The following is a 14,517-nucleotide window of genomic DNA, read 5'->3' as shown; positions in this document are numbered from 1 at the left end:
ATAATATTATCACTCAGTTTGTAATTATCATACAAACTCCACAATGAATACTTTGACTTAACATCTACATTCATGTTAGAAAGATAATTGACTGTACAACTGATGGAAGGGAGCAATGGGGCTGCTTAATACAAATGTATCCAAGTTTAGCCTATTTGGATTAATTTGTAAAATTAAATCATAGTCGAGGAACAAGTTAAGGACTCACATACATGCATGTAGTTTCACACTATTCGTGACTTATGCATGCTTATAAACAATCCATGATTTACTCTCATATATAAACAGTTTATGATCTGCCCAGTAAGTGCAGTTCATGATTAACGCATGCACATAAATGTGGTAAACCACTGTTAGCTTATTGCCTGCGTGTGTGTGTGTGTGTGTGACATGCCTGGGCATGCCCCGACCGGCTCTGCCTGAGACTCCTCCCCCCCTGGTCCAGGTATAAAGGTAACTGCTCCCAACCCCCCTGCCTCAGTCTATAACCAGTTCAGCAGCATGGGTGTGCTCCAAGTCTTTTGCGAATAAAAGCCTATTTGTTCTTGCATACAAACTAGTCTTTGCTTGATTGATAGTGCATCAATACTGTCCAAGATCTACCCATACAGATAACCACAGTCCAATTGTCTACTCATACGCATTAATATAGTTCAAGATCTACTCAGACACATATATAAACACATCTACGATCTACCTAAGTTCACAAATAGAGTACCTGATTAACTCATGGACATAAACATAGTGAAAAATCTACTCATATACATAAACATTATATATATAAACAAAGCTCATGATCTAACCATATACAAAATTACAGCCCATGACCTATTCATATAGACATATATACAAATATCTATAAATACAGTCCATGATCGACTCATAAAAGTAAATAAAGCATTACCACAGTCCATGATGAACTCAAATACGTAAACGCAGTCTGTGATCTAGTCACAAGCATAAACACAGTCCGTGATCGATAATATGCATAAACACAAGTCCATGATCGACTCATACACAAAAACACAGCCAATGTTCTACTCTATACATAACCACAGTCCTTGATCTAACCATATAAAAAAAGATAGTCCATGATATACTTACATACGTATATAGTCCATGAACTATTTATAAGCATAAACAGAATCCATGATTTACTGATATGCATAACCACAGCACAGGACCAACTCATTTATATAAATAGAGTTCACGATCAACTGCATACACAACCACAGTGCTTGATCGACAGAAATACGCATTCACAATCCATGATCTACTTATATACATAAACACAGCTCATGATCTATCCATGAGCATGACCACAGTTCATGATGAACTCATATTCATAAATACAGTCCATGATTAACTGATGAAGAGAAATACAGTCTAAAATCTACTCATAAACATAAACACAGTCCTTGATGTACTCATATACATAACCACAGTCCATGATTGACTCATATAAACTAACATAGACTATGTTCTATTCATAGACATAACTACAGTTCATGTTCCACTCATATCCAAAAACACAGACCATGATCTACTCATATTCATAAACACAGTCCATGATCTACTCATATTCATGTACTATAAAAAGCAAATACCATGATCTAATCATATACACAAACACATTTCATGATCTACTCAGATACATAAAACCACAGAGCATGAGCTGCTCTAATACATGAACACAGTTCACAACTTACTCTTACACATACCAACAGTCCATGATCTGCTCGTATACTTAAATACATTCCATGAGCTACTCATACACATAAAAGCAGTTCCTGATCCATTCAATTAAATCATTAAAATCCATGATCTACTCCAAAGCATAAACAAAGTCCATGATCTACTCATATACATAACTACAATGCATGATCTACTCATATACATATCTACAATCCATGATCTACTCATATACATAACTACAATGCATGATCTATTCATATAAATAACTACAATGCATGATCTACTCATATACATATCTACAATCCATGATCTACTCATATACATATCTACAATCCATGATCTATTCATATACATAACTACAATGCATGATCTATTCATATACATAACTACAATGCATGATCTACACACGTACATGACCACAGTCCATGATTAACTTGTATACATGACCACAGCCCATGATTGCTTCTAAGCATAAACACCTTTTACTCAAATTCATAAACACAATTCATGATCTACTCATATGCAAAACCACATGATGTACTCTTATGTATTAACACAATCCATTATTTATTCATACTGATAAACATCATCCATGATATACTTATAAGCATAAAGAGTCCATGCATGATCTGCTCACGCACAACAAAAGTCCATGATTATTAGACATATCAAACCACAGTTCATGATCTACTCAGAAGCATAAACATAATCCATGATCTAATTACATGTGTAACCACAGTTCATGATCTACTATATACAAACTTATAGTCCATGATTTGCTCATGCACATAAATGCACTACTCATGCTCTACTCATAAGCATAAACAAAGTCCACGAACTACTATAAAGGAATACACTCCATGATCTCATATATATGACTCTCACCAACCTTTACTGATGCACCATAGAAAGCATTCTTTCTGGTTGTATCACAACTTGGTATGGCTCCTGCTCTGTCCAGGACCACAAGAAACTGCAAAGGGTCGTGAAGGGCCATCACACAAACCAGCCTCCCATCCATTGACTCTGTCTACATTTCCTGCTGCCTTGGAAAAACAGCCAGCATAATCAAGGACCCCACATACCCCACACATTCACTCTTCCCTTCTTCCGTCGGGAAAAAGGTACAAAAGTTTGAGGACACGTACCAACTGATTCAAGAACAGCTTCTTCCCTACTGCCATCAAACTTTTGAATGGACCTACCACGTATTAAGTTGATCTTTCTCTACACCCTACCTTTCGTTCTCTATGTACGGTATGCTTTGTATGTATAGACGCAAGAAACAATATTTTTCGCTGTATACTAATACATGTGACAATAATAAATCAAATCAAATATATATGTAAAACCACAGAGCATAAAGTACTCTAATACACGAACAGTCCACAATGAGCTCATATAAAAAACCACCGTCCATGATCTACTCATATACATAAACACAGTCCATGATCTACTCATACACATAACAACAATCCACGATGTATTAAAAACAAAGCCAAAATCCATGATCTAATGACATACATATGCGCATTCCATGATCTATTCATGTAAAGGAATGCAATCCATGATCTACTCACATATATAACCACAGACTGTGATCTACTGTAATACATAAACACAGCCCATGATCTACTCATGTATATAAGCACAGTTCATGATCCGCTCATTAACATAAACACACACACTACTCACAAAAAGGAATACAGTTCATGACCTACTTTGAGTTTTTTGAAGGGGTTTTATGAAGGGGAAACCAAGAAGGTAGATGAGGGAAGTGCAGTTGATGTTGTCTACATGGACTTTAACAAGACCTTTGACAAGGTATCGCATGGTAGGTTGTTGCACAAGGTTAAATCTCACGGGATCCAGGGTGAGGTAGCTAAATGGATACAAAATTGGCTTGATGACAGAACAGGGTGGTTGTAAAAGGTTGTTTTTCAAACTGGAGGCCTGTGACCAGCGATGTGCCTCAGGGATCGGTGCTGAGTCCACTGTTATTTGTCATTTATATTAATGATTTGGATGAGAATATAGGAGGCATGGTTAGTAAGTTTGCAGATGACACCATAGTGGATAGGGAAGAAGGTTATCTCGGATTACAACGGGATCTCGATCAATTGGGCCAGTGGGCTGACGAATGGCAGATGGAGTTTAATTTAGATAAATGTGAGGTGATGCATTTTGGTAGATTGAACCAGGGCAGGACTTACTCAGTTTATCGTAGGGCATTGGGGAGAGTTACAGAACAAAGAGATCTAGGGGTACAGGTTCATAGCTCATTGAAAGTGGAGTTACAGGTGGACAGAGTGGTGAAGAAGGCATTAAGCATGCTTGGTCAGAATATTGAATACAGGAGTTGGGAGGTCTTGTTGAAGTTGTACAAGACATTGGTAAGGCCATACTTGGAATACTGTATACAGTTCTGGTCACCCTATTATAGAAAGGATATTATTAAATTAGAAAGAATGCAGAAAAGATTTACTAGGATGCTACCGGTACTTGATGGTTTGAGTTATAAGAAGAGGCTGGATAGACTGGGACTTTTTTCTCTGGAGCGTAGGAGGCTGAGGGGTGATCTTATAGAGGTCTATAAAATAATGAGGGACATAGATCAACTAGATAGTCAATATCTTTTCCCAAAGGTAGGGGCGTCTAAAACTAGAGGGCGTAAGTTTAAGGTGAGAGGGGAGAGATACAAAAGGGTCCAGAGGTGCAATTTTTTCACACAGAGGGTGGTGAGTATCTGGAACAAGCTGCCAGAGGTAGTAGTAGAGGCAGGTACAATTTTGTCTTTTAAAAAGCGTTTAGACAGTTACATGGGTAAGATGGGTATAGAGGGATATGGGCCAAATGCAAGCAATTGGGACTAGCTTAGGGGTTTAAAAAAAGGGCAATGTGGTCAAGTTGGGCCGAAGGGCCTGTTTCCATGCTGTAAACCTCTATCACTCTACTCCGAAGCATAAACAAAGACCATGATCTACACATATACATAACCACTGTCCATGATCTACTAAAAATATAATCACAGTTCATAATCGATTCATAAGCTGAAACATCATCCATAATCTACTTACATTGATAAATGCAGTCTATAATCTACTCATAAGCATGAACACAGTTCATGATCTACTCATAAATAACCACAGGCATGCTCTAATATATACAAAACCTGAGACCATAATTTACTCTCACACATAAACTCAGTGCAAGATCTACTTTTATACAGACCAGATTCATTGATCTACTTATATACATAGCTATAGCCCATGATCTACTCATATACATATAAGCCATCCTTGATATGATTATATACATAGTAACAGTCCACCATCTACTCATATATGAAAACAAAATCCATGATCTACACATATATATAATATATTTATATATATATATATATATATATATATATATATAAAAGAGTCCATGATTTGGGAGGTATGCATAATCACAGACCATGCTCTACTCATACATATCCATAGTCTATGATCTACTCAACCATAAACCCAGTCTATAATCGACTATACGTAACCACAGTACATGATCTAGTCAAACACATAAACATAGTTCATGATCTACTTATTTTCAAAACACAGTCCATGATCTACCCTGAAGAATAAACACAGAACATGATTGATTCATATACATAACTACAGCCCATGATCCACTCATATACATAACCACAGTCTGTGATCTACACATATACCTAACGAAGTCCATGATCTATATATATGTAAAAACAATCCATGATTTACTCATATGCATAAACACAGTGCATGATTTACTCATATACATAACCACAGTCCATAACCTACTCATCTACATAAACAGAATCCATGATTAACTCATATACATTCCGACAGTCCAAGATCTTCTACATACATAAATACAGACCATTATCTATTTCAAAGCATAAACTGGGTTCATGGTCCACTCATAAGTGGAACCACAGTCCATAATCTACTCAATTACAGAAAATCAGTCTATGATCTACTCATATCCAAAAGCACAGTCCAAGACCTGCTCATATACGTAACCACAGGCCATGATCTATTTATAAACATGAACACAGGCCATGATTTACTCATATGCCTAACCACCAACTATGATCAACTCATATACATAAACACAGTCCATGATCTACTGTTATACAAGAACACAGTTCATGATCTACAATACACATAACTACATATACTCACACACATACATACTCCATGATCTACTCTTCCAAAATCAGACCATGATCTACTATACACATAAACACAGTCTATCATCAACTCATAAGCATAACCACAGTGCGTGCTCTACTGTATACATAACCACAGTCCATCATCCACTTATATACATAAACACAGTTCAGGATCTACTCATGAGCATTAACACAGCCAATGATGAACTCATGTACAGAAATACAGTCCAATATCTACTCAGAAAAATAAACATAGTCAATATCAACTTGTATACATCATCACAGTACATGATCTGGTAGAACCAGAGTCCATGCTCTACTCATAAGCATAAACAAGGCCATGATTAATTCATATAAGTAACCACCATCCATGATCATAACCACAGTCCATCATCGACTCATTTACATAAACACAGTCCCTCATCTACTCATATACAAAAACACAGTCTATGATTGACATAAATACATAACCGCAGTCCATGATCTGAAGCATAGGCACAGTCCATTATATATTCACAATCATAAACACAGTCCATGATCTACTCAAAAGTATTAACACAGCTCATGATCTACACATATACATAAACACAGTCCATGAACAACCTTGAAGCATAAACACAGTCCATGATCTACACAAATACATAAACACAATCCATGATCTACCCATATGCATAAATACAGTCCGTGGACTGGTATAAACATAAAGCAGTCCACACTAAACTCATAAGCTTAACCATAGCCCATGAGTAACTCATACATAATTACAGTCCATGATCTATTTGTATACATAATCACAGTCCATGACTAACTCATATATATATAAGCACCGTCCATGATCAATTCATATACATAAACACCATCCAGGACGTATTCATATTTAAATACTCAATCCATAATATACTCATATACGTAACCACAGTCCATGATCTACTGACATACTGACACACAGTCTATGATCTGCTCATATACATAAACACATTCCATGATCTATTCCTAAGCATAAAAAGGCCATGATTAACTTATTTACATCATCACAATTCATAACCTACTCATATGCCTCCCATTCATTGACACTGTCTACACTTTCCGTTGTCTCGGAAAAGCAGCCAGCATAATTAAGGACCACACGCACCCAGAACATTCTCTCTTCCACCTTCTTCCGTCGGGAAAAAGATACAAGAGTCTGAGGACACGTACCAACCAACTCAACCATAGTCCATGATCTATTAATATATTTAAACACAGTCCATGATCACTACATACTCATAAACCTTGTCCATGATCTATTTATAAACATAAACACTGTCCATGATTAATTCATATACATAACCATAATCCACAGCCTACTCATATACAAAACCACAGTCCACTATCTACTCATATACATAAACACAGGTCATTATCAACTCATAATCATTATAACAATACATGGTCTACTATACACATACCCACAGTCCATGATCAACTATACACATAAACACAGTCTATGGTCTACTTTACACATAACCACAGTCTATGATCAACTCATCTACATAAATGCAATCCATGATCTACTCATAAACATAACTATAGTCCATGATTTACAATATACACACCCAGAGTTCATGATCAACTATATAAACAAACATAGTCCATGATCTACTCATATACATAAACACATTCCATTAGCCACTCACATACATAACCACAGTTCATGATCTACATAAACACAGACCATTATCTACTCATGAACATAACCATAGACCATGAGCTACTTAAATACATAAACATACTCCATGATCCTATATATACAAAACCACAGCCAATGACCTGCTCATATACATTTGCACAGTCTACTCCAAATATAGTCCATCTAGATCTAGTCCATCGCTCAAACCAACCTCCCATTCATTGACACTGTCTACACTTCCCACTGTCTCGGAAAAGCAGCCAGCATAATTAAGGACCCCACACACCCAGGACATACTCTTTTCCACCTTCTTCCATCGGGAAAAAGATACAAAAGTCTGAGGACATGTACCAACCGACTCAAGAAAAGCTTCTTCCCTCATCAGACTTTTGAATGGATCTACTTTGCATTAAGTTGATCTTTCTCTACACCCGAGCTATGACTGTAACACTACATTCTATACTCCTTTCCTTCTCTATGAATGGTATGCTTTGTATAGTGCGCAAGAAACAATACTTTACATTGTATGCTAATAGATGTGACAATAATAAATCAAATCAAAAATCAAAAAAGCATAAACACAATCTATTATCTATTCATAAGCATAAATACATTCCATGATCTGCTCATATACATAACTACGGATCATGATGTATACACATATACATAAACACAGCTGACAATCTATTCATTAACATATAATAGACCATGACCTACCCATATGCATAAACACAACCCATGATTAACTCACATACATAACCACAGTCCATGCTCTGGTGTATACATGAACATAGTCCATGATCAACTCATATACACAAACACAGTCCATGAACTACTGTATACATGATCACATTGCAGGATTGACCAGATCCATAACTACAGTCCATTATCTCCTGTTTATCAATATAATCTATGACCTACTCATGCACAAAAACATAGTCCATGATCTACTCATTTACATAAATGCAGTCCATAATCTGCTCAGATTATGTCCTCTTGCACTGAATTTCTCCAAAGGGATTATTTGATTTGTTTCAATCTTAGTGAACTGGTGTCTAATTTTTACACCTTGATCAGATCTGATCAGATCTCAAAATAACCGGCTAAATCAAGGAAATACAGGCCAGATTTATGAAAGCTGCCCTCACCTTTGAACCCTTTAAGCCCAAGTATCTAGTGACTCTGCACAGCACCCCATTCAAGGCCAATCTTTCCTGAGGTTTTGGGGGGAATCAGACCTGAATTTTTCATAGTGTCAGACTGAAAACTGGCGTGAAGCATTCTAGTTACACAGACCAGTTTTCTCTCCAGATCTTCTGCCTCTTAGACTATGCTGACACTCTGGTAGGGCGGGGCCAGCAAGACCCACTCCACTGAGATCAGGCACCATCTTTAAAGGGCACCCCTATCAGAACAAAAAATAAACTCCTCCCCACCATACATAAATGACACTTGCAGTGCCAACCTGTGCCTGGCGACAGAACCAGGGCACAGGTTGGGCAGCAATTTCTGATTTGGTTTACCATACCAATGAATCTCTGGGGCCCAATCAGCCTAGGTATGTCCTTCTCTTCCCAGGGGCTATACTTACCTCCATGCCCCCAGAGGCATCCCCTCAACTGTTTCTCTTTTTGGCCAAACCTATTGTGAACTTCGCTGACGTGACGTCAAATCAGCAAGCTATGAATACTTAGTGGGGAGGGGGGAGGCTGTTAGTAATATTTAAATGAATGAAAATCCATTTAAATGAGATGTCCACCTTTTGTGGACATGAACTTTGTGACATCAACAGCGATGGGTGGGAAAAATCGTGAAATGCGATCTCTCCGGATTTCCTGCCTGTGCTGCCTTTCTCTCTGATGGTGAATATGGGCTGAAAATCCACCCCCTTGGTGTCCAAACCTGAATGCAAACCTTAGATTCAGGCATACGTACGCACAGTTTACATGCTGTTTAAAAGATTATTTTATACAGTGTTAGCAAATTAAGCAGCAAAGACACAAATGTTAAACAATAAACTTTCTTCTTTTAATAAAGCTGTGAGGCTGTCAAACGAAGGCTTGTAATTTGCATGTAAAGATATTTGTGGGGTGGGATGGTGTGTGCAGGGTTTTATTGCTAAATGGTACCTACTTTGTGGAGGCTGCAGATGTGACACTGCTAGCATGAGTTGGCCGGGTGAGTTGTGATACAGTGTTGTGATAGTTTAGTGACAGTACAAGGAAAGCGTTGTGGGAGGCAGTGGCTGATTCTGTGTGTATTATACCTTGATTTCCATGTGTAGCCCAAGTATTGTATTTGACAAATATTCTAGTGTGCTCAGCTGGAGGGAATCTATGTGTGACTTCATGGTCTCAGGGATAGGCCATTTAGACTCTCAAGCCTTTTCTGTACCATTCACTTAAATCATGGCTGACCTGTGATCTAACCCCATATTCTTTAATATTTATTAATTTCAGATTTAAAATTAACAATCGGTCTAACATCAATTGCAAAAGCATAGAAGTGTTTCCTAATTTCACTTCTGAAAGGTCTGCCTTTATTTTTTAGATTATGGTTCCAGTCTTAAACTGGACAACCAGTGGAAATAGCTTCTTATTATCCACACTATCTGTTCCCTTAATATTTCCAAAACTTTATTCAAATCACCCCTTAATCTTCTAAACTCTGGGGCATACAAATATAGTTAATTCCTTTTCAATTTATTCCTTTATTCTCATTTGCCTAAATTGAAATCCATTTGCTACACTTGCCCATTCACTTCATTTGTCGACAGCTCTCAGTAATTTTCTGCTTCCCCGCAATGCTTACATTTTGCCTACTTTTGTGTCATCGGCAAAATTAGATATGTGGTTTTCTATCCCATCATTTAAGTTGTTAATAAATATAGTAAATAGTTGACGTCAACACAGATCCTTGTAGGACACCACTAGCCACAATTCAATTAGAGTACCTTCCCACTATCCCTATTCTCTGTCACTGGCCATTTGGCTAATGTGTTAACCAGGTCAATAATTTTCTTTCATATCCATTACCTTTAACTTTAGCTGAGATTCTCTTATGAGGGACTTTATCAAATGTCTTCTGGAAGTCTATATAAATAATATCCATATCCCTGACCACTACTTTAGTGACCCTTCAAAAGTTTCTATTAGATTCATCAGGAATGATTTACTCGTTATAAAAAATCCACACTTGCTCTCTGTGAACAGCTGAAAATTGTCAACCCTAGCCCTAATTCTATCTTTAATTGTAGACTAGCAATTTCCTGAAATGGATGTTCAGCTAACTGGTCTGTAATTCCCTGGTTTTTGTCCCTCACCTTTCTCAAATAGTGGAGTGGTAGGCACAATTTACAAATATAAAGGAACAGTTCCTTGAGGGAACGCTGGAAAATTATAGTTAGAGCAGCTGTAATGTTCTCACCTACTTCCTTTAAAAACCTAAAATAAAGGCCATGTAGTTCTGGGATCCACAATGCCATTATTTTCTTCTTTATTGTTATTTTGCTTGTATTAGTTTTGGTGAATCCTTGTCCCAGATTCAATGATGACTCTTAAGTGACGCTAAACTGTTGTCTGTTGTAATACAGCAATGATGTGGAGATGCCGGCATTGGACTGGGGTAAACACAGTAAGAAGTTTAACAACACCAGGTTAAAGTCCAACAGGTTTATTTGATAGCAAAAGCCACACAAGCTTTCGGACCTCCAAGCCCCCTCTTCAGGTGAGTGGGAATTCTGTTCACAAACAGGGCATATAAAGACACAGACTCAATTTACATGAATAATGGTTGGAATGCGAATACTTACAGCTAATCAAGTCTTTAAGATACAAACAACATGAGTGGAGAGAGCATCAAGACAGGGTAAAAAGATGTATATTGTCTCCAGACAAGACAGCCAGTGAAACTCTGCAGGTCCAGGCAGGCTGTGGGGGTTACAAATAGTGTGACATGAACCCAATATCCTGGTTGTGGCCGTCCTCGTGTGTGCGGAACTTGGCTATCAGTTTCTGCTCAGCGACTCTGCGCTGTCGTGTGTCGTGAAGGCCGCCTTGGAGAACGCTTACCCGAATATCAGAGGCCGAATGCCTGTGACCGCTGAAGTGCTCCCCAACAGGAAGAGAACAGTCTTGCCTGGTGATTGTCGAGCGGTGTTCATTCATCCATTGTCGCAGCGTCTGCATAGTTTCCCCAATGTACCATGCCTCGGGACATCCTTTCCTGCAGCGTATCAGGTAGACAATGTTGGCCGAGTTGCAAGAGTATGTACCGTGTACTGGTGGATGGCGTTCTCACGTGAGATGATGGCATCTGTGTCGATGATCCGGCACGTCTTGCAGAGGTTGCTGTGGCAGGGTTGTGTGGTGTCGTGGTCACTGTTCTCCTGAAGGCTGGGTAGTTTGCTGCGGACAATGGTCTGTTTGAGGTTGTGCGGTTGTTTGAAGGCAAGAAGTGGGGGTGTGGGGATGGCCTTGGCGAGATGTTTGTCTTCATCAATGACATGTTGAAGGCTCCGGAGGAGATGCCGTAGCTTCTCCGCTCCGGGGAAGTACTGGACGACGAAGCTGAAAGATGAGCAGAAACTGATAGCCAAGTTCCGCACACACGAGGACAGCCTCAACCGGGATATTGGGTTCATGTCACACTATTTGTAACCCCCACAGCCTGCCTGGACCTGCAGAGTTTCACTGGCTGTCTTGTCTGGAGACAATACACATCTTTTTAGCCTGTCTTGATGCTCTCTCCACTCACGTTGTTTGTATCTTAACGGTAGCACAGTGGTTAGCACTGCTGCTTCACAGCTCCAGGGTCCCGAGTTCGATTCCCGGCTTGGGTCACTGTCTGTGTGGAGTTTGCACATTCTCCTCGTGTTTGCGTGGGTTTCCTCCGGGTGCTCCGGTTTCCTCCCACAGTCCAAAGATGTGCGGGTTAGGTTAATTGGCCAGGTTAAAAAAAAAAATTGCCCCTGAGATGTGTAGGTTAGAGGGATTAGCGGGTAAATATGTGGGGGTAGGGCCTGGGTGGGATTGTGGTCGGTGCAGACTCGATGGGCCGAATGGCCTCCTTCTGCACTGTAGGGTTTCTATGATTCTATGATTTCTATGACTTGATTAGCTGTAATGTATTCGCATTCCAACCATTATTCATGTAAATTGAGTCTGTGTCTTTATATGCCCTGTTTGTGAACAGAATTCCCACTCACCTGAAGAAGGGGCTTGGAGCTCCAAAAGCTTGTGTGGCAAATAAACCTGTTGGACTTTAACCTGGTGCTGTTAAACTTCTTACTGTGTAATACAGCAAGCCATCGGTTGTGCCAAACCACACAGTCACTTTATCAGTGACATTCACATCCTTAGGATTATATTTTTGAAAGAATTTAACTATCAAGTGTGGCCTTTTACATTATTGTAACATATCATTTAGAAATAGAAATCATAGAAATCATACAGTACAGAAAGAGGCCATTCGGCCCATCGAGTCTGCACCGACCACAATCCCACCCAGGCCCTACCCCCATATCCCTACATATTTTACCCACTAATCCCTCTAACCTATGCATCTCAGGACACTAAGGGGCAATTTTTTAGCATAGCCAATCAACCTAACCAACCTAATTTGAAAGTCAATCTTCAATTCGGAAAACCCTCCAAATCTGAATCCAATCCCAATTGTGGCATTCAAAACTAGTGAAGAGTTAAGAAGAGATAATGACCAACTGCGCAAACACATGGCTAGGAAAGTAAAAGCAAGAAGATCATTTTTAAAATGAAGCCAAGTCTGAAAGTGCAATCACCATCTTATGTATTGTAGGTATAATGCCATCACAATGATTAGAGACTTGGGGCCAAAACTGGAAGTTGTTATTGCTGTCTTACATCTTGCTGTGATAAATCTCATACCATTCCTGCAGTCATCCTGTACAAGACATGCTTGAAGTAACATAATTATAGATTAGGGGCACTTAATAACAACTAGATCCTTTGCAAAATAGAGTCTCAGCCTTACAGTTTTCAATGATTGGGATTGGAGTGACGTTAGAATGAACAGTTTTTGGTATTGATACAGAAAGGAAGATAAGATTTCGCCACTTTTAAAGGCTAAAATGAACAGCGTTTTTTCAGCAGAAATGTCATATCCCAGATGGCTATTTAAACTGTATTCCATAGGCTAGATAAATAGAGTTTTTATACTTGGGTGAACATGCTGTTGTGTGCAGGGAGCATGTAAATTGAAACAGTGAGCCAGTACATTTGGCATGGTGGTGTAGTAATAATGTTATGGGCTAGTAATCCAGAGACCCAGGTTAATGCCTGAGGCAAGGTGGGGGTGGGGAGATGCATAGATTCAATTCTACCGCAGCAGCTGATAGAATTTAAATTCAATTGATTAATAAATCTGGAATTAAAACCAATGGTGACCATTATAATGAAGGACCCCATGCACCCCGGACATTCTCTCTTCCACCTTCTTCCGTCGGGAAAAAGATACAAAAGTCTGAGGTCACGTACCAACCAACTCAAGAACGGCTTCTTCCCTGCTGCTGTCAAAGACTTTTGAATGGACTTACCTTGCATTAAGTTGCTCTTTCTCTACACCCTAGCTATGACTGTAACACTACATTCTGCACTCTCTCATTTCCTTCTCTATGAATGGTATGCTTTGTCTGTATAGCGGAAAGAAACAATACTTTTCACTGTATGTTAATACATGTGACAATAATAAATCAAATCAAATCAAATCATGAAATAATCGGACTGTTGTAATAACCCCCCTGGTTCAATCATGTCCTTTAAGGATCAAAGAAAATCTGTAGTCTTTATCTGGTCTGGCCTACATCTGACTCCAAAACTGCCCTCCGAAAAGGTTTAGAAGTCATTCCAAATTATACCTTACAACTAATGTACTGGACACATCCATCACCAACGGCATAGATGGCAGCACAGTGGTAGACAGTCAG

General features: G+C 38.9%; 1 protein-coding gene across 1 annotated transcript in view; it reads right to left on the bottom strand.

The window, feature by feature from the left end:
- htr2aa (5-hydroxytryptamine (serotonin) receptor 2A, genome duplicate a) overlaps positions 1–14,517 on the bottom strand; it is a 403,646-nt gene that overhangs the window by 83,805 nt on the left and 305,324 nt on the right. The window lies entirely within an intron of this gene.

Source organism: Mustelus asterias, chromosome 17, assembly GCF_964213995.1.
Source record: "Mustelus asterias chromosome 17, sMusAst1.hap1.1, whole genome shotgun sequence".
Lineage (NCBI taxonomy): Eukaryota > Metazoa > Chordata > Chondrichthyes > Carcharhiniformes > Triakidae > Mustelus > Mustelus asterias.
This window is presented reverse-complemented; position numbering and strand designations above follow the sequence as displayed.